Below are 19,977 nucleotides of genomic sequence, written 5' to 3'. Positions count from 1 at the left end.
GAAGGAGATGATGCATTTCTATTCCCAATGCAGCTTAGCTCCATGTGTCAAGAGAGATCACCCCCAGAAGCATGGCCATATATTCCAGTCCCTTCTCAATGGCCAGGCCTTGGCAACATATGGGGGCACACACCTGACTGTGATTGGCCCAAGGGGTAGAAAGGTCACAAAGACTCCTGAGAGTAGACGGTGGAGGCATGCTGAGCTCATTTGGGAAGTGAATTCTTGGGTCCTGGGTACTCAAACAGGTATCCAAAAGGGCTGAGCCTGGGCTGGAGGCAGGCAGGTTCTCTCAACTCTGTGGACTCTTTGCCCATTGGGAAGGGGTGTAGCCAGCGGCAGGCTGCAACAGAAGTCATTGTGTAACCAGGGTGGTGTCATGGGACTGTGAAGAGCAGGCCAGGGCTCTGCCACTATTCAACTGAAACGCCTGGGGCTTCCCTCTTTGGGCCCTCCAGGATGGTTGGAGGACAGTCCAATTGGGTGGCAAGTGATGTCCCAACTAGATGGGCACCAGGGGCCTTTGCATCACTCTCTGCCGGGGACAGAGTCCTGACAGGGCTTAGCAATAAGCCCCCCTGAGAGAGGCCTGGGCAGCGCTCCTGCTGGGGCCCGGGCAGGTACCTTGAGGAGCCTCGCTTGTTTCCAAGGATTCCTCCAATGAGACTGGAGCGAGCGGCCTTTGACTTCGGCCCAGGGGACCCTTTGGACCTCATCCCAGGGAGTGTTGTGTTGTCATAACAGAAGGGTGGGGCCTGAACGCAGCTGGAAAAAGAGAACGAGCTAAGAGAAGGAATTTGGCAGGGTGTCCGGCCAGCGCTGGCCGAGGGACACAGGCACTGTGTCTGGCCTACAAGTGCACGGCTCCCAGAGTGTGCTGGCCGGGGTGGTGGGGCGGTGGGGATGGGGACTGTTCATCCCCCCAGCAACTCCGCCCATCCCATTGCTTCCAGTCCACGCTGGAAAAAGAACCTTTGGAAACTTGGGTTTCCCAGCTACCTCGTTCCTGCTGTGCAGGGCAGGCCAGTTACAGAGCAGAGAGCCCAACAGGAATCCGCTGGTTTCTGCTTTATCACTTAACCGGATGCCTGGCTCTGAGCAAGGCTGAGGTGCTGCGCCTGTGCAGCTCGTCTCTCCGTCCTTTCTCCCTTTCAGCTCCTTCTCGTCTTCCCTCTCACTCTCAACTCCTCCGCTACCCTCTCTCATTTTCCTCACTTCCCGCTGTCTCTCAATCTCTTTTCCCTTTTCCTCTTCTCTCTCTTGCTCTCTCTTCTCTCCTTTCCCCATCCCGTTCCCTCCCCTCTTCCCTTTCACTCTAATTCCCTTTAGAACGCATTGCTAAAGTTAACGGATCGCTTGCATCTTAAAATGTTGGCCTCTGGAGTTTATATATTTCACCAGAACCCGATTTGCTTTTCAACCAGAGGATTTCAGGTAGCCAAACAAAAAAGAGAGCCGCCTATTTGCAAAGAAGCATTCAGTCAGATCCCTCACACTTCTACCCACGCCTCGCTCACACCCATCCGGAGCTTCCAGGGACACCCTCCGGGTGATCTGGATGGAGAAGCCTCCTCTGTCTGTACTGCTTTTTCCTCTCTCAGTTCTGGATGAGGCCTCATGGGGGAGCTGCTCTCTCACTGTAGATAAGAGCAGGCTGTTTCCCACAAAGACTGACCTTTACAGATTGGAAGGAAGCGTGACTTTTGCTACAGAGAAAAAGGTTCTCAATTGTTATTTTCCTGCAGGTGCCTTTATTTTGTTCCCCACCAGAGCTCACACACACGTTCGAATCAAGTTTAGAGCTCCATTTTTGCCTTAGGAAAATGAGAGATAAGACATGCGTTGTGGAAAGATTTTACTTGTTGAACATTCAAGTCCAAGACAATTTCAAGTATTTCTTTTCTTGCACACAGGGGTTTTGCCTGGCACATCCTCAGATAAAGCGTTCAGCATATATTAAATTTGTTACCATCGCTATATCAGATAGGTCAATCTTAAGAAATAGATTTGATCCAGGATGAGAAAATGAAAATGAATTTTGTGTGTATGGCCTAATTTACAAATCCTATCAATTTCTTTTTTTTTAAATAAAGTTCCAGTATAAAGGAAATACAAAGTTATTGCTGCAAAAGCTGATTTATCCGGCATCCGATCAATTGGAAATTCCTACAAATCCACATTTTGGTGCAGCTCTAGGACGCGAGGATTGATGTTCCTGTTGATGACCCAGAGGCGCCGCAGCTCCTCAGAGTCTCCTGAATCATTAGAAAAGAAACAGTTTTGCCTAGCAGACCCTTCGCGCTAAGCAGATTTTTTTCCTGGGTCTCTGTTTTTTTAACTGGTTAACCAGAACATGTGACCAGATTGCAGATTATTTCGTTCATGCTCCTCATTTTGCAGGTGCAGAAACAAGTCCAGGCGCAGAAAAGGGGCAGGGTTATCTCGGTGTATTTTCACTAGTCATACCCTGAGCCCATTCTCCTATTTTAGCCAGAGCATTTTTTTTTAATCTGTGGGATCGACATATTATTTTGCCAATGCAGTTTAAGCCAATGTGCTTCTTTCCTTGCTAATCCATAGTTCCTAGTCCTCTCGAGGCTTCTGCATCATAAGCCACTTCTGACCAACACAGATCATGGGGTTTCTTCTAGAATGTGGGTAGGTTATTCTTCTATCATTAAGGCTTAGTTATTGGCCTTAGGGCCCCCCAAAAGGAGTTGGCTATGATATAAGGGAGGTATCTACCACAAAAAAAAAAAAAAAAAAAAACAGAAAAAAAAGAAAAGGAAAATGAAGCCAGCCTCTCTGCCTAAGTAGATTCTGGAAGAGAAGGAAGGCTGAGGTAGAGGAAGGTGCAGTGGGACCCGTGAGTCTGGACCACCCTCTATAGGCTCAGGTCCTGGAATTGGGAGGCTATTTATTACGCAAGGACATCTATAAGTGAGGAAACGTTTCCCTCCCTCCCTGTTTAGATCCCTGGGGGTGGTGGGAAAATGAAATGATTGCCCAGTGGAGGAAGATGGCAAGATAGATGAATTTGCTTCCCCATGCCCTGTACATGGTCTGCAGAAGATCTGGACATTTCCCACACATGAGAAGATCAACACAAGCCTAGGGTCAGGTCAGAGAGGTGATTGTAGGCAGGAATTTTAAGATTATGACAAATGGGCTCCAGGGTAGGGTATATACACTCAAAAGGCCAGACAGGACCAGTTGCATTTTAGTGCTCACCAGTTCAAGGACTACACCAGTGCAGCTATTCCCCTGGGTGACTAAAAAAGCATCAGAAGGTCCCAGAGAGGTGTGAGGTCCCATTGCTCTCCTTCCACTGTGATTGAAGTGAGCCTCCCCTTCTCAGCAGGAAGAGGATCAAAGGCAGGAGGAAGCGATCTGAAAGAACAAACACTTACCTGGAAGAAATGGTCATTCAAAAAAAGACTGCTTTGGAGTTCCGGTCGTGGTGCAGTGGTGAACGAATCCGTCTAGGAACCATGAGGTTGCAGGTTCGGTCCCTGCCCTTGCTCAGTGGGTTAAGCATCCAGCGTGGCCGTGAGCTGTGGTGTAGGTTGCAGACACAGCTCGGATCCCGTGTTGCTGTGGCTCTGGTGTAGGCTGGCAGCTACGGCTCCGATTCGACCCCTAGCCAGGGAACCTCCATATGCTGCGGGAGCGGCCCTAGAAAAGCCAAAAAGGCAAAAAAAAAAAAAAAAAAAAGTTCCAGGGTTTGCAGGCCCTCAAGGTTACTTCTTCCTCTGCTCTTTCTTAAAAATGTCCAAGATTAGGTCACCCAGAACTACCCAGACACAGGATGCAGTGTGATGAGGTGGCAAATACGTTGGAAAGCCAAGAGAGCTGGGTTAAGTACTGGCTACAAATTCTCTATCTATAAAATTAGGATGGCTAGTCCTGTCAGATCCCTTCTAGCATTTGCATTCAATATTATAGAAATCCCAACATTTCCTTTGGGATTCCTCCTTCTAAATTCCTCCTCTGGCACTTAAGAATAAAATTCGGGAGAGAGTCGGCCTCATAGGGTCGCATTCCATGGTGGAGTCACTAATTTCTAGCTTTACCAGTTCAAGTCTTGGATGGGGTCAATGAACACAGATGAAATGAAGCTGCCTGAACTGACTCAGTGAACCAAATTCACAAGAGGCTGGAGGAGTTCTCAGTCTTTTCAATATTCTTGACCTTGGGGTCTAGAGGAAGCTTAAAAGAAAACAAATAACCTGGTTTTCCAGCCCCTCCAGAAGCTCTATGGATGTCATGGTGCCCTTGGCACCATTGGAATTTGGATGTCCGTGTTTTCTACCTAGCTCCAACATGACCCTGGCATTTACTAGTTCAAAGATATTTGTTCAGGGTGCTTTGGCATCTTGTGATGCTCTGCCTATGAGGAACTGAGGAATGGGGTTTTCTCTGTCACTTTGGTTATTGATGGGGGGGGGGCATCCCCTCTATTCAATATCAATAAATCAAGTTCCTAGAATTTTAGAACTTTATATCCAATAAATGGAAGAAAAAGTATTTTAGGACAAATCACAAGTAGTCACTACTGGACAATTACTTAGATAAAGAAATGCAAGAGTCCATTTGGAGTTGGTAGATGCAAACTATTACATTTAGAATGGATAAGCAATGAAGTCCTACTGTACAGCACAGGGAACTATATCCCGTCTCTTGGGATAGACCATGATGGAATATAATATAAGAAAGGGAATGTAGGACTTCCCATTATGGCTCAGTGGGTTAAGAACTCGACTAGTATCCATGAGGATGTGGGTTCAATCCCTGGCCTTGCTCAGTGGGTTAAAGATCGGGTATTGCTATGAAAGATCAGGCATTGCTGTGAGATGTGATGTAGGTTGCAAACATGGCTTGGATCCTGTGTTGCTGTGGCTGTGGTGTAGCCTAGCCTGGGAACCTCTATATGCCGCAGGTGCGGCCCTAAAAAGCCAAAAAAGAAAAAAGAAAGAGCACGTATGTATGTATATGTATGAGTGGGTCACTTTGCTGTACAGCAGAAATCGGCAAAATATTATAAATCAACTGTACTTTTAATAACCCCCCCAAAAAGAATCATCTAGAAGGCTTGTTAAAACAGGGCTTGCTAGACCCCATCCATAAAGCTTCTGATTCAATAGGTCCAGAGTGGAGCCCCAAATTTTGTATTTCTAAAGGGTTTCCAGTTTCCCCAAATTTTGTATTTCTAAAGGGTTGCCAATACTTCTGGTCTGGGCACCACTACTCTCAAAATGGAATTCCGAGTATGGGTAGTGGGATGAGAAGCTTTGGAGGAGCCAAACTATACTAATGCCTCTGTGATAGACCAGGTTAACCTGGGTCTGCCAGTGCGAGTTATGTCATTTTTCGAACACAAGCAGTTGTGGGCTGGCCTCCTGCACTAGACATTTAATGGAGGAGGCTAGCATACCAATTATGGAAAATAGAGTTGAAACAGCACCATTTGTATATTGTCTACTTGGTCTCAGAGACCCATTCATTAATCAACTATCAAATAAACTGATTTTTTTTTCTTTTTAAGAGTGATAAGGAAATCATTTGGGGGAGTTCCCATCGTGGCTCAGTGATTAATGAATCCGATTAGGGACCATGAGGTTGCAGGTTCGATCCCTGGCCTTGCTCAGTGGGTTAAGGATCCGGCATTGCCGTGAGTTGTGGTGTAGGTCACAGACGTGGCTCTGATACCGAGTTGCTGTGGCTGGGGTGTTAGCCACAGGCTACAGCTCTGATTCGACCCCTAGCCTGGGAACCTCCATATGCCGTGGGAGTGGCCCAAGAATAATGGCAAAAAGACAAAAAAAAAAAAAAAAACCCCACGAAAATCATTTGGAGTTCCCTTTGTGGTTCAGCAGTTAACAAACCTGACTAGGATCCATGAGGATATACGGGTTCAATCCCTGGCCTCACTCAGTGGGTTAAGGATTCGGTGTTGCTGTGTGCTGTGGTGTAGGTTGCAAACGCTGCTCAGATCCTGCGTTGCTGTGGCTGTGGCGTAGGCCGGAGGCTACAGCTCCGATTTGAGCCCTAACCTGGGAAGTTAGGGGTCCATATACTGTGAGGGTGGCCCTAAAATAGTAAAAAATTTAAAATATTTGTCCTCTTAATAAAGAAAATAAAGAGGGATGATCTATTGAGTCATTTTAAATATGTATGTGAAACTGTAATATAGCCATTAAATATTAGTCAAGTTTAAAAAAAAAAGAAAGAAATGCAAGAGTCCAGGAGAGTCATAGAGAATAAATAGCAATTAGGCTGGCTTCAAGTCATCATCCTCAAGAATTAAATGTAGAGCACAAAACAGAAATCTGATTCTTGCTGAAGAGATCCTGATCCTACAGAACACAATTTGAACTGAGAAACATAACCCCCTTCTCTGCCTTGTAGGAAACTAGAGAAGGAAGTAAAGCTTCTATCAGGAGACGTCTTGGCATTTGTGGAATCAGAGAAGAGGAAACCTGCTGGCCTCCATGCTCAGTGTCACTAGCTGTCACATCCTGACAATACTAGGACGAAATGAGAATTAGTTTTTCTTTTTTCTTTTTAGGGCTGCACTCACCCTAAAAATGGAAGGTTTCCCAGGCTAGGGGCCGAAAATCAGAGCTGTAGCTGCTGGCCTTCGCCACAGCCCCAGCCACGCTAGGATCGAACCCACATCCTCATGGGTTCGTAACCCACTGAGGCACAGTGGAACTCCTGAGAATTATTATTTTTTTTTTCAATGACAAGAACGGTTGGGCTTGGATAATACTGCAGACCCTGGGACTCAGTCCAAGGCTCCTTTGGCTCAACTCCAAGCACGCCTCCCCCAACTGTTGCCACATGGTTGCTTCAGACAGTCCTCACCATGCAACTGAGTAAACTATAGCTTCACATTAGTTACATTCTAGTTCCCAGGAGACAGTCTGGGTTTTCGATGGATGCTTTAGAAATTCCCCAAACTGTAAGCAAGATGTTTTTATCCTTGTGTCTTACCTCCTCTAACATATGTTGATTTGTACTAGCTTCAAGCTCGGTAGGTGGGGCTTTTCATCCTGTGGCTCCCAGTGCTGAAAATCGGAACTATTACGTTTAGAATGGATAAGCAATGAGGTCCTACACTCTACAGCACAGGGAGTTATATCCAGTCTCTTGGGATAGAACATGATGGAAGATAATATGAGGAAGGGAATAGGTATATATGTATGACTGGGTAACTTGGCTGTACAGCAGAAATTGGCACAACACTGTAAATCAACTAACTACACTTAAAAAGAAATTGGAGCTACCTCTGCCTTTCTGTCTACTAGCAACAGCTCCTCGCCAGGTTCCCTTTGCTTACTGCATTCCAAAAGAGCACTTCTTGGAGTTCCCGTTGTGGCGCAGTGGTTAACGAATCTGACTAGGAACCATGAGGTTGCAGGTTCGGTCCCTGCCCTTGCTCAGTGGGTTAACGATCTGGCGTTGCCGTGAGCTGTGGTGTAGGTTGCAGACGCGGCTCGGATCCCGCGTTGCTGTGGCTCTGGCATCGGCCAGTGGCTACAGCTCTGATTTGACCCCTAGCCTGGGAACCTCCATATGCCTAAAGGAGCGGCCCAATAGCAAAAAGACAAAAAAAAAAAAAAAAAAAAAAAAGAATAACAAAAGAGCACTTCTTGTTGAATCCACTTTGCTCTGCCAGAAATGTGAATAAGAATAATATCGGACTCAAAAGGGAATATCTCCTTGATATAAGTCCCATTAGATACCCTCTCATTTTAGCCTCATACCAGGCCTGCTAGAGGGAGTATTATTTTCCGTTTATAAATAGGAAACCAAGGTTCAGAGAGGTTAAGTAACCCTCTAAAGCTGCTTTCTGCTGTTGACTGGCTGAGATCGTTGTTTTCTTTAAGCTTCTGGAAGCGCTTCGGGCGGGCGGGGTGCAAGTGGGGCCGGCCAGGAAGAAGGTGAGGTCCGGCCAATCAGCTCTGACTCCTTTACTCTGGAGGCCAATGGAGCGAAAAAAGGATAGCCTGCTCCAGCTCAGCTTTCAGGCCCAGCCCTAGGAGGTGGCAGAACAAGGACCGGAACTCAGGGCAGCCTGACTTTGAAGCCCAAGCTCTCTCTACCATCCCACACTGCCAGCTATGCGCATTCTCAGGTCTGTGCATTCACAGCTTTTCCATTTGTTCCCGTGAGGAACCAGGTTTTCTCTTTGCTGCAGAGGAATCCGCTTCTGGCATTGGCTTCTTTCTCCACTCCACTTGGATCCCACTGGAAATTGCATCAATAGGTCAATGAAGACATTTGTTCCAGATACAGGGAGACCATTCATCAGCGAGGTGGTCACAGCCTTCAGGGGGAACCCTGAGCAAACTTATCTCTGGTACTGGTCTAATTCTTCCACACGGCATCATTAATCTTTTGTCCTTTGAATCTCCATTTGTCAGACAGAGGTTTTGGAAACATGGTTGAAAGCTTTAATTTCCTCTTGAATCTTTCCATCCCTTCACATTGCTGTTGCGGAGCTATACATGTACCTGGGTTGGGAGAAGTCAGCTGGTTAATCTGAAGTGCAGTAAGAGTCTCCTGGACAAAATTAGCAGCCTTGTGTGGTCCACGAAAGTTCAGAGAAACTTCCTCACTGGTCATTCATAAGCAGTAAGCAGATCACAGACTAACTGAAAGCTTCCCTGACTGCCCTGTGTCTGAACGTGGGAAACAGAGCTTCCTCATTCTTGGTACCAGAAAGAAAAAATGGGTGAGGGAATAGCTAATTACACCAGCTATCAATTCAGGCATAGTCAGCAGAGGAGCACTCACCAGTTCACTCCCACAGGCACCTGGAATTGAATTGGGGCTTGGAAGGTACAGGTCAAAATGCAGGCAGCAAAGTGAGCAGATAACTAAAGTGTCGCTTCTCAGGAGCATGGCCACCGTGACACCCTTTCCCTCTGTGATATAAGTGGTATGCTCAAAGTAACCCTGTCACCAAGCTGGACAGGGAGACTCCTGGTGCCTTGTCCAGGCAAGGTGATGAAGAATCTAGGTCGAGAACCAGCACCCAAATCTGTTTCTGCCTTCTCCCTGTATGTGTGTATATGTTTTCTATAAACAATAAACAGCTTTCATGGTACTTACATGTAACTGATGAATTATAGAAATGTTAATCGTGGTTCCTAAGGAAATGAAAAGACATTGGCAACTGTTGGAATAGAAGGAAGGCAATGAGATTTCAAGCCTCCTTTCCTTCTGGTTCATCTAGAATTTCCCCTATCAAGTGGATCCCAGTAGGACATGTGGTACATCATGTATCTGCCAGTTCCTTGGAGAAAAATGCTTTTGTTAAAGAAGGAGTTGCATTTACTCCTTTAAAATAGAAAAGTACTCATGGCAGCTGAGAAAAGGAATTGCAATAGCCTTGAATCTATGACTATTCAGATGAAGGCACCAGGCAATAAAAATAGATTAAAAAAATATGGGGAGTGCTCTACAGATTTAACCCTAACATGTATCCACCTCAACATTTTATGACAGTGATTCTTCATTGTGTGTTACATTTCTTAAAAATGTGAAGTTGAAGGACAAATTCGGCCACTTGTTCAAGGCCTCAGATTGAGCTCGTGAACAGTCATGAACAATTTTGTCTGTAATCTCCTAATAACCTTTTGCCTTTAGTGATATTAGACACAATGTAAACTTTCTACAAAAAAAAAATCTGTGTGCAAATTCCAGGGTTTGTGGGTAGTAGTAACAGCTTAGTAACAGTAACAGCAATTTTGAGTCAGTAAAATATTATCTGAAAAAAATCCCATCCTGTGCCTTTTTCAAAAAACTATAATCACTGTGTATAAGGACTTATTGAATTAGTGTTGGACTTACATTGTTGTAGCAAAATAACTGCATCCTCTTCTTCCTGAGCCCTGATTCCTTTCATGGTTATAGCCCAGGTTGAGGAACTGACTCTTGAGACAACAAGAGTGCAGTTTAGGGTGAAGGTTTCTAGAGGGTGAATGTGGACACATGGGAGGGGGTCCCCTCTTTCTATTGATGGGGCTTCCCTTCTGGCACTCACAGACTTAAGGCTTCTGAGTGACTGAACACACACGGGAAACATTCTAGCTAAGCATGTTTTCATTCCCAAGCCGTGTCCCCCCACCCGCAACCCCATTTTCTTTTCTTCTCTGATGAGCTGTGATGGCCAACCTAGAGGGGAAACTCAGGTTTCTCTTCTCGGTCTATCTTATAAAGAGCCTAGAGCCAGTGTTGGGAATCCAGCTCCTTAACATCTGCTATCTGGGCTCTACCTCATTCTCTCTTAGCTCTCCAAGGTCAAAGACACCTCTCAGAAGATGTCCCCTAAACAAAGCTCAGAAATGGAAGAGGGAAACAGATCCTTCACATCTTCCTTTGAATGTTGCACAAGTCTTTGCTTTAGTCTTCCCTGGAAAACTTCCATCCAAAGACTTGGCACTATGATGATGCCCTTTGCTAGGAGGCAGGTGAGAGTATGGCAGAGTCCTCCGCTCTGCCTAGGGTGGGGTTACCCTACCTCTTTCCAAGCTTTGTCATTCCTTAGATGTAGGTCTTTAATGGTTACTATGGTGCCCTCTCCTGGGAGAAGCTAGGATAGGATTTGACAAGGGCTTTTCTGACTATTCCTGGTCATTTTGCTTTACTGTCCTCTGCGCAGGGGTTCTGAACTTTCAAACGAAGACGAGATTACCAAGTCTGGGGATTTTAATGGCAGAGATGATTCTCACCCTATCTCTGGGAAATGAAGAGTGGCTTCTCCTCATGCATTTCTTGAAGGGAGTGAAATAAATAGAAAACTTTCACCTTTGAATTATTTTTCCCATAATTCAGTTTACCATTAGAAAATAGGGAGTGCCGTTTGAAGCATTTAATAAGGATTAATCCTCCAGAGATAAAAATGAAAACTCCACTTGAAAAACCACCTTAATACAGAAAAAAAAATCTGTGTTAAAATAATCTACAGCCTTGAATAGGTTGAAGCAAAACTAATACTTTTGGCTCCGTTAATCAGTTTCAGTCAGTAATGGCCAAGGCCTGCTCAAGACACAGAGCAATGTTTGCCTATGAAAGCCCATTACTATACACAAAATTTCCTAATCACTGTAGTATGGTGTCAAGTTAAGACTTGGATGGAAGACTAAGCTGGTGGCAGGTCAACAGAATGTTATTGCTCTGAGTAGTGTTGGTTGCTCATAACCTTCAGAGTTTGTAAGATAGAGCAGCAGGCTTTAGGGTACTTTTTGCCAAATAACCTGTGAAACTTAGCTTATTTTAATGTGTGGGGGCTTGGTAAAGGTCTCATGGATTTCCTACCCTAATTTCTAGGCCAGTCCATTCTATTCGTCCTCTCTAAAGGTTACACATGGAGTATTAATTGGAAAAAATTGGATCAGAAAAACCTCCAGGTAGCAGGGCTGTTTTGTTGCCAGAGAGTCCTGCATTCTCTCCCAAAGTTTGTTCATAATGGTTTTGGCTCTAGGCCCCATATCTAAGTTCTTTCCATTTTTTTTTTCTTTTTTTACCATGAGAAAGAAAGTCTTTCTGATGTTCTCCTGGGTTTTATATAATTTAAATCAATTTAACAGACACCATATTTTCCTTATTGTACCAGTTAGATTCGCTTAATTTAAGTGAATTATATCCAGTCTGGTATTTGTTAGGCAGTCCCAAAATAGTCACTGAAATACTGAAAATAAAAATCTATTTTGTGTTCTGTAGGATTGTACTTTCTTTGGGGTGCAAGTGATTATTAGAATCAAGCTAATACTTGATACTGATATTGAACTTTTTGCTGAGAATGAGAAACTAATAGTTATGGCTGTTCTTCCTAATCTGATAAAGAGATAAACACCTAGAGAATCCAGTGCTAAGAGTCACTTTGTAAACTTGACCTCTTGAGGACTTTTAGAGTGTGCTGAATGTGGATGCAGTGGTTGTTTGCTATCCAGATAAATAGATTATACTGAGCTGGAAATCATTTTGAATTAGTGTATCCTGAAAGGATCTTCTATCCAGTGAGTAATACTAAAGTTTCTGTTGAGTTTGTTTAGCTTCTGGCAGTCCTGTGGAGGTAAATCAGCTGTTGTTTATATGTGAAAATTGGGAAAATTTATCAGATAAAATTATACATGAAAGTATATAAAGAATAATTCATTGCCTTTTATTTTCATAATGTGCAATCATCTTTGCATATTTTCTATCCACTTGTGGCATTCTTAGAATAAGTAACAATATATCCATATGTAAAACAAAGAATAAGGAACAATATATCCATGTATAAAAGGAAGAATAAGGAACAATGTATCCATGTGTAAAAGAAAGAATAAGTAACAATATATCCATATGTAAAAGAAAGAATAAGGAACAATATATCCATATGTAAAAGGGAGAATAAGGGAAAATATATCCATGTGTAAAAGAAAGAATAAGTAACAATATATCCATATGTAAAAGAAAGAATAAGGAACAATATATCCATATGTAAAAGAAAGCACATTGGAAAAATAAGCAGGTGGAAAAAAAATTCAGAATACAGAAAAGATTGTACAAGCGTTACCGCTCACCTGAAGGCAAAACATCTCCCCTTTGCCTGTTATGTTTTATCAGCTCAATGCCACTTGGGGAACATAGTACTGGATACAACACTTTCTCATTTCCATTTGTTTACAAATTGTCTATGATGGCTTTCGTGTTATAAAAACATAGTTGAATAGCTGCAACAGAGGCCAAAAAATATTTGCTATCTGGCTCTTTACAGAAAAACTTTGCAGGCACTTAGTCTAGGCAGTGAGGGGTTGAAAGCATTGGAGTAGAGGAATGACAAAATTAAAGTGGTAACTCATGACAATCATTCTAAAAGTTGTGGGTAGGAGATTGGAAATGGAAAGATTAATTAGGAGGCTTTTAGAGTATAATCCAGGTGTTTAAAACTAAGGCATTGGTGGTAAAAATGGAATGGAGGTGACAGATATGAGAAACATGGAGCAGGTAGAGTCAACACTACTTGCCAGCAGTTGCAATGTAAGAGATGAAATAAGTAGAATTAGATGACCGAAGTTTTATTCCTGAGTCACTAGGTGATAGTATCATGAACTGAGGTTAGTAACATGGTGGTACCATGAGATTCCAGAGGTAAAGCTAAGACAAGTATGATGTTGGATGCTTTGAGTTTGATATGTCAGTGTGATTTTCAGGTAAGACTCTACAATAGGTATGAGTTTAGAGTTCAAAGAAGAGATCTGACCTGGATATTAGGAATTATAAACATGTTTCTACATGGAAAAGATTTGTGAAGCCAAAAAAAACTATATGTGCTGAGAAGAGAATATTAGAGAACAGCCACGTCTGTAGTTAGAGGGAAAGAGGAAACGATGAAAATACCAGGAAGTGGCCCTGGGAGGTGAAAGGAAAAGCAAAAGTATGGAGTGTTCCAGAAGCTAAAAGAAGAGAGTCAAGAAAGAAGGCAATGTCAGCAGTGTCAGAGCTGTACAAGTGTCTAGAGAAGCTGAGGAAGAGGAAAATAACTTTGGGTTTTGCATTCAGAAGTTCACTGATAGATTTCAAAGAGTGGTCTTGGAAAAAAGGTAGAGGTAGAAGCCTCTAGATGTTTAGAAATAAGTGGATATAGAAAGAATGGAGTGTTCTTTGGGGAAGTGTGACTAAAATGAAAGGAAAAGAATTGGAAGATTGCGAGGGTGAAATATCTCACCTCCCTACAGCCTTCCTTTGATCCTATTAGCCTCTCAAGTCCTCATACCCTGAGAAAGGAGATGGGGTGAGGCTGGAGGTAGGAGTAGGACCTAGTGAATGCTTATTGGAGATTCTGTAGGTAAAAATACTGCATGGGGTGTGGTGTTCAAATGGACAGTGCCTTCCTGTTCCTTCTCACTTGGACACCCTGGACTCCATGGCTAAGCTGAGATAGCGAATTTGCCTTGACTTCCAGTGAGGCATATTTAGAATATGATGGCAGACCTCAAAAGCTCCATATGTCTACCCAGATTGAGGCATAAACCTTAGCTGGATAAGGTACCTTCAGAGGCTTTTTCTACACAGATCAAGTACAGAAGGCAGTAGAAAATGAGCTTGAACAGTCCCCGCAAGCATCCCTCTCTTTTCCAAGTACCCCTGCATTTGGGGGATCTAGAGCTTTGTTCACTTTGAAATTTTGGAAAGAGTTCCTTGGGGGCTCCACATATGCATTGTACCTGCTGAAAAGGACTGATTTTCTAGCCTTCCTTGCTCACAGGCCAACTGGGTCAGATTGCATTACCCTGGTCACTGGAGACAAAGAAAGCATCAGTTGGGCCATAGAAAAGCAGATAGCATAAACTGTCATTATGGAGCATAAATTAAACTTGCAGAAGTTATGAGGAAATGAGCACATGGGAGGCATAAGACAGCTAAATTTATATCTCAAACTCAGATATTTTCCTGGCTTTAAAATTGGAATGTCTGAAGAATGTCTGAATATGTCTCCAGAGAGTCAAACCCGGACTGATGGGGAGGGAGTTAGAGGGAAGCAGAATTCAGCTCAACATATGGAAGAGCTTTTAGACTCCTAGGACACACCATTCCAGGGAATCTAGTGGTGACTTACCTTGTGGCATGCACGTGCAGAGTCTGCATAGAAAGAGTACCATACCAGAATGGGGGTTTATTAACCATGCAGGATGATCCACCCTTGTCTAGGTCTGTTTCCCTGTTTGTAAATTGAAGATGGACTAAATGACCCTGGAGGGCCTTCCTGCTCTAATATTCCAGGATTTAATTTTCTTCCTAAGACATATTAGTACAATGACATTTGTGTGTGTGTGTGTGTGTGTGTGTGTGTGTGTGTGTGTGTGTGTGTGTGGAGGTGGGATGGGGAGAGGAATCTAATATTTCAATCAATTTTCTTTTTAAACGTAGCCTTCATGAGGCTGATCTCATTGTAGCCCTCTCTTTTCCCAGTTTCAAAAAACTTCGGGACCCAAGATACTGTAGTATAATTCAAACTTTTTTTTATGTCTCTGTGAAAAACAAAGATTGACTAAAACTGTATCACATGGTTAAGAGCCCGGATTCTGGAGTAGAGCTGGGTTAGCATCTTGACTCTGACTCCTAATAGCTATGTAGCCTTGGGCTACCTCCTTACTATTCATAAGTCTCAGTTGATTTATCTGAAAAATTGGAGTGATAATAGCACCTGTATCTCTGGAGTGTTGTTGGCAGTAGTTTTAGGAGGGACTATGGAGTCTGGAAAAAGGCCACATGACTATCTTTGTTCATATTAAGATGAGATGAAGTTCCTGATTCATTTCCCAAAAGGATCCAAAATCTTATGGGAAGTGTGTGGGGGGGGGAGGGGACACACAGAGAATGAAAGGGAGCAAGTTTGGCTTTCAGGGACCCCCAGAGTCCCAGCCCAGCTGCTGGAGGAACCATCTCATTCAAGGTAAAGTCCAGTCAGATTTCTGAAGCTTTGTTTTTGTGCAGCTACACACATTTATTTTTGTATTATAGCCTGCAAACTTGCTGAACTTAACTTGTTAGTTCTAGAGGGTTTTGTTTTGTTTTTGGTAGATTCCTTGGGACTTTTCTATATAGACTCTCACATCATTTGCAAATAGGGAAAGTTTTAAAGTTTTATTTTGTCCTTTAAGATCTGTATACTTATCATTTCCTTTTCTTTCCTTATTGCACTGGCTAGGACTTCTAGGAGTATGTTGAATCACAGTCCTTGTATGTTTGGGGGTTATACCACCATTCCCCAACAGTCTGCATACTAAATTTGCCCATTTTAGGGAAGGTTTATAGACATCTGGCCTTTCCTGGTCCTCAAGCCAGAACCAGGTAACACCTTTTCAAGTCTGGCTTAAAACACTGAATCTGCTTTCAGTGGTTCCTGAGCAGTTTCTCTGCCTCTGGCTCTCTGGCATTTAGGGGAGCCCATTTCACCACAGGAAAATGTGTGTAAATCACTTAGCAGAGAGCCCAGCAGCAATAAACACTGAATAAATGTTAGTTGCTATTATTATTATCATCATTATTCCTTATTAGGCCAGGGCTTCTCAGACTTTAATGTGCATACAAATCACCAAGGGATCTTGATGAAATGCATTTCTAACAAACTCCCTTGGTGATACCGGGGCTGCTGGCCTGAGGACCAGACCAGGAATAATGAGAGCTAGAGCTTATCTGTTATTCATTCTGTCTAGCACCCTCCTTCTTGGGGGAACTACCTATCACTTGGTGATTATGATTCAGATCTCTGACAGGGCCCACACTCCTCCTGTTTCTCATTGGTCCATGTCACCTGAGATAGTTAAGCAAGAGAGGAGGATCTATTTTTCACAGGCACATTTCTGCCTAAGACCCACTCAGAGAAGTGGCCCTCTGATTTTTGTTAGCTCATCTGCTTTATTTTGCACAGAGACTGAATGAAATAATATGAAGAAGCCAAGGTTTGGTGGCCAGACCTCACTGACCAGGACATTTTAAACCAACATGTGGTTTCTATGACTTGTTTTCCCCATTATTAGGGTGAAATAAACACACATATAATTTTAACAAGTGTCTCATGTGTAGCATTCCTGAAATTAGAATAGGATGATAAATAAGCTACTGTAAATTTCTCATTTTTCAAGGTTACCCTTAGACCCATACACCTGGGCAATGCACAGCATCCCGTGAGGGAGGTGCTGAGTCTGGTGCACTTGTCTCCTTAAGCACTGGGTGCACATTAACCACTGTGTCTGAGGACCATTTCAGACCACATTCACCATCCCAGGCTTAGTTCTGAACCAGTTGCTAAACTCACTGGATTGTACCCTGCTCCTGATTTTCTTGGGCTGTTGACTTTGCAAGGTACTTTTCCTTTTCTGCCTTTGTTTTGCCCTTGGACTTGCGGGTTGAAATGCCCTGCAAAGTGAGCACTAAGGGGAGTAGGTGATCAGGCAGTAGGTGTTGAATGAATGAGTGTCAGGGAGCATTGTTAGAAGGCAGGGCTCAGCCCTGTGGCATCTATCCCAGGGGAGGCTCACGGTGAGAGGCTTCCAAGAAATAAATGGGAGGGGCCTCAGGAGGGGAGCAGTAGTGAAGGCATCTTCCTTCGAATAACCTTGAGAATAATTCAAGGCATGTGTTCTCTTCATTCTTTGCAGTTGACTGGACGTAAAACTCCAAATAGAAGGCGTTAAGGGAGTTCCCGTTGTGCTCAGTGAAAACCAACCCAACTAGTATGCAGGAGAATGCAGGGTCCATCCCTGGCCTCATTCAGTGGGTTAAGGATCCGGTGTTGCCATGACCCGTGGTGTAGGTGGCAGAGGCGGCTCAGATCTGGCATTGTGGCTTTGGTGTAGGCTGGCAGCTGCAGGTGTGATTCCACCCCTAGACTGGGAACGTCCATATGCCACGGGTGTGGCCCTAAAAAGACCAAATAAAATAAAATAAAATGAGGTGAGCTGGTTCCTGGATTCCTTGTCTGTGGGCTCATTCAGGGATGACGGTCTAGGACTTTGTGTGCTAACCAGCCATAGAGACTAAACCCAGTCAGCCTAGTACTTGAACTCCTAATCTCTTAAAAAATTTTTTTTAAAATCATATTTCCTTAGGTGACTTGACTTTTTGATGAGTAATGATGCCTGGGTTTACCCTGGATCTATTAGCTTTGCTAATCTGCCAGTGCTCCTACCAGGCAATAGATGGATTGATTTTTCTTTCTGAATTTTTGTGAAGAATGTTTTAAAGGCAAGTGCTCTGCTGCTCTCTGTATCATCATTTACCAACTACTTTCTTGTTGAAACTTGTTAAATTCAAAAACTATTTCTGCAGCCATTTAATTTCTCCCATTAATTCAAGTATTGATTTTGCTTTTCCTGGAGACATGAAATAGATGACACGTATTTTTATCTGAGAGATTTAGAATGCTTTACACTTTCTCAATTAGAGCCCTCTCTATTAATTAAAAAGTACTTATACTAAGTTGGGTTGGGTGGATTTATGGAGCTAAACTCCTTTCCTCCCTCCCTCCCTTCTCCATTGCTTCCTTCCTTCCTCTCTCCTCCTCTCCTAATCCCTTCTCCTTTCTTTTCTTCCTCTCACCTCTTTTCCCTCCCTTTCTCCCTTCCTTTCTTCCCAGTGTAAAGGACAGGAATTCCCGTCGTGGCGCAGTGGTTAACGAATCTGACTAAGAACCACGAGGTTGCGGGTTCGATCCCTGCGCTTGCTCAGTGGGTTAAGGATCCAGCGTTGCTGTGAGCTGTGGTGCAGGTTGCAGATGCAGCTCGGATCCCACATTGCTGTGGCTCTGGCACAGGCCGGCAGCTACAGCTCCGATTTGACCCCTGGCCTGGGAACCTCCATATGCCATGGAAGCAGCCCTAGAAATGGCAAAAAGACAAAAAAAAAAAAAAAAAAAGAACAGACATATTGACCAACCACCTACTATGGGTCAGACCTTGTGCTAGATGCTTTTGCATGTGTTTAATCTTCACTATATATATATTTGTATTTTAGGGCCACAACAGCGGCATATGGAGATTCCCAGGCTAGGGGTCAAATCAGAGCTACAGCTGCTGGCCTACACCACAGCCACAGCAACCCAGGATCTGAGCCACATCTGCGACCTATGCCACAGCTCACCAGATCCTTAACCCACTGAGTGAGGCCAGGGGTCAAACCCACATCCTCATGGAATCTAGTTGGGTTCCATTAACCACTGAGCCATGAAGAGAACTCCTTCACAAAATATTTTTAGGTAGAGCTTATTATCACTGCTTTATAGATTATCAACTGAGGAAAACTGAGGTTAACCAAAGGAGTTCCCATCATGGCTCACTGGGAAATGTATCCAATAGCATCCCTGGCCTTGCTTGGTGGCTTAAGGATCTGGCGTTGCCATGAGCTGTGGTTTAGGTTGCAAATGCTGCTTGGATCCCACGCTGCTGTGGTTGTGGTGTAGGCTGGCAGCTGTAGCTCCAGTTGGACCCCTAGCTTGGGAACTTCCATATGCCAAGGGTGTGGCCATAAAAGGCCAAAAACAAAAATAAAAACAAAAAACAAAAAACAAACAAAAAAAAACAACCGAGGTTAACTGATTCATTCAAGTTTGTATGACTAGTGGGTCTTCCCTACCCATGCCTACTCTCTCTGGTGTCCCAAACCCAAACTAGCCCCATCTCAAGATGATTTCATTGGCTCCCCCAACCCAATTCATTAAGTAGAAACAAGTTCTGCTATTTGCATTGTAATTTATAAGAACATGCTGTATTTTTTTCTCTAGCTGTCTGTAGAAATCCATGAGGTATAGATGAACATAATGAAGAAAAAAACAATAATCATATCATGCAGAAAACATTTCTGATGTTATAGTGGATGTCTTTCTAGGATAAAGCACATTCACCAAATATGGCTTTCATCTCTACTAAATGCCAGAGGAAGCTGATGCTCAGACAGATGGGAACTTGCCCAAAGTGTACAACTGGAATGTCGTAGAGCCCAGACTCACCCTAAAGGTTGACTCTAGTCCATAGTTGATTTTGCCACATAAGCAATTTATGTTAAGGGCAAAGAAAGGAGACCTTTTCAGTAATCACTTATCTCATCATTTGAACAGATGTCAATATTTGGTAAAATGCAAATCCTGTCAGAGCCCCACTAGTGATTATTTGCCAAGTACTCAAATGAAGCCAATACTCTTTTGCAGTCCTAAAAGAAGATCAAAGGATGGCCTCTAAAAAAAGGTGCTTCATTAGAAGTTTCCAGTAGACAGAGGTGACTCTGATACCTTGTTTCTTCTGTGCCCCAGCTTCCCACTAACTTGGAAGATGTCTGGCCTCTTAGTTTTGTGAACCCACTGGAGATCTGGGTCCAAGCTTTGGTTTCCTCTAGGCAGATGTAACTACTCATTTGAATACTTAGGAGTGACAGATACTTGAAGGTACCACCACAGCCTTGTGAACAGATGGCTTGTGAACAGAA

This window comes from Sus scrofa, chromosome X, assembly GCF_000003025.6.
Source record: "Sus scrofa isolate TJ Tabasco breed Duroc chromosome X, Sscrofa11.1, whole genome shotgun sequence".
Classification (NCBI taxonomy): Eukaryota; Metazoa; Chordata; class Mammalia; order Artiodactyla; family Suidae; genus Sus; species Sus scrofa.
This window is presented reverse-complemented; position numbering follows the sequence as displayed.